This window comes from Corylus avellana, chromosome ca6 (genome assembly GCF_901000735.1).
Source record: "Corylus avellana chromosome ca6, CavTom2PMs-1.0".
Taxonomy (NCBI): Eukaryota; Viridiplantae; Streptophyta; class Magnoliopsida; order Fagales; family Betulaceae; genus Corylus; species Corylus avellana.
In genome coordinates, this window is record NC_081546.1 from 17,897,676 (window position 1) to 17,899,347 (window position 1,672).

Here is a 1,672-nt window from a genome sequence, read left to right on the forward strand (position 1 = left end):
ATATATATATATATATATATATATATATAATTTTGAAAAAAAATCAAATAAAGTCGCTTTATGAGATGATTAGACAAAGAAATGCAGAAAAGAAAAATATTCGAGATTGAATCAGCAGTGGTAAAAAATTAAAAATAGCTAAAAACAAAATGGAGACGCGGGGAATCGAACCCCGTGCCTCTCGCATGCGAAGCGAGCGCTCTACCATATGAGCTACGTCCCCATTTGTGATATTTGTTGAATTATTATTTATTCAATTTAAAAAACCCCAAACTATTACAGAGCTTATCTTAACACCAAAAGGAATGAGAACCATTCTGATTCTGCCATGCAAACAATATTCAACCAGAATATTTATAAAAAATTACAATTAAAATGTTACATTACGCCAAGGCACGGTCTAGTCTTGTTGACAAATCGAGTGTCAAGGGCCTATTTATTGCATTGGAATGGAACCATACAATATTGACCAGAAAGTGTGTTTCGATTATATATAATTGGGGTGAGTATAGTGTATGCTCAAATTAATTGGTTCCTTTCTTGACAAGAAGGGCTCCGATAGAAGCAATACTCATTTCCTATCACATAAAACAAAGGGAAAAAGAGTTTATGAGTTTAATTACTCTTTAAGGTTTAAATTTTATTGACTTTTAGTCTAGAAAATTCTAATAATTATCAAATAGATTCTTCTATCATAGTTCCATTAATTTTTTAATGTCCATGCCACGTAATACCCAATTAAAAGCCGACATAGGTAACATTAGCACATTTAGCACGTCTACTTAGTGTTGAACACTAGCTTGTCATGTCATACCACATCAGCATAACACATCATTGAGATTTTTTTAAAATAATAATAATTAAAAAAAAAAAAGCAGTACATTTTGAATGAACCCTTAATTATTCACAATCTTCGAGTTTCGGTTCCTCTTTGTTAGCTAAAGTATGCTATTGTTCCCATTTCCCAAGGTTTAGCGGTAGTTAACCAATAGAGTGTCGCAGTAACTCTTTCCAACGAAACCCTAAACCCTAAAAGCTCTCTTCTCTCTCCTCTAAACGCCCCTTTCCCAGCAACCAGAGCGAGAGGAAGAGGGTCAACCTTATGGTTTCCCTCCTCGTCTTTTAATCTACTTCCTTCAACCTTTTGTTTTTTTTTTTGCTGGGATTATCTCTTCATGAGAAATCTCTCTTCTCTCTAGAGTTCTCTATAGATTTATCCAAGATCCTCATAAAACAACAGCAGTCTGAGCTTCCCTCCCTCGCCGGCCACATCTCCTTGCTCACCTGTCGTCTTCTCCACCGCGTTGTCGGCCGGATCCGCGAAGGCTTGAAGATTGAGTTTTTTAAAATCAGATCTTCCTTTCTCTGCTAGACCCTAGGGCTGACAATTTTGACACGACCCGACAACCCGACACGAACACGACACGAAATTAACGGGTTTGGGTTTACATTAAACGGGTTTGGGTCATAAACGGGTCGACCTGTTTATGACCCGTTTATGAGTGTCTGGCGGGTCGTGTCACGGGTTGACCCGCGGGTGACCCGCCAGACCCGTTTATCTTTTTTTTTTTTTTTTTTTTTTTTAATGCCTAAAGGAAAAAGTGAAAAACGTATACTGTGATTACTGTCGTCTCCTTCAATCTCTAGATCTAGAATCCTCCAACTCTCTCGG

At 37.3% G+C, this 1,672-nt stretch overlaps 1 non-coding gene across 1 annotated transcript; it reads right to left on the minus strand.

The window, feature by feature from the left end:
* Window positions 1-150: 150 nt before the first annotated feature.
* On the minus strand, window positions 151-223 carry TRNAA-CGC (transfer RNA alanine (anticodon CGC)). The gene has a single exon. It is a non-coding gene; the product is annotated as a tRNA-Ala (tRNA).
* Between the last annotated feature and the right edge of the window lie 1,449 nt (window positions 224-1,672).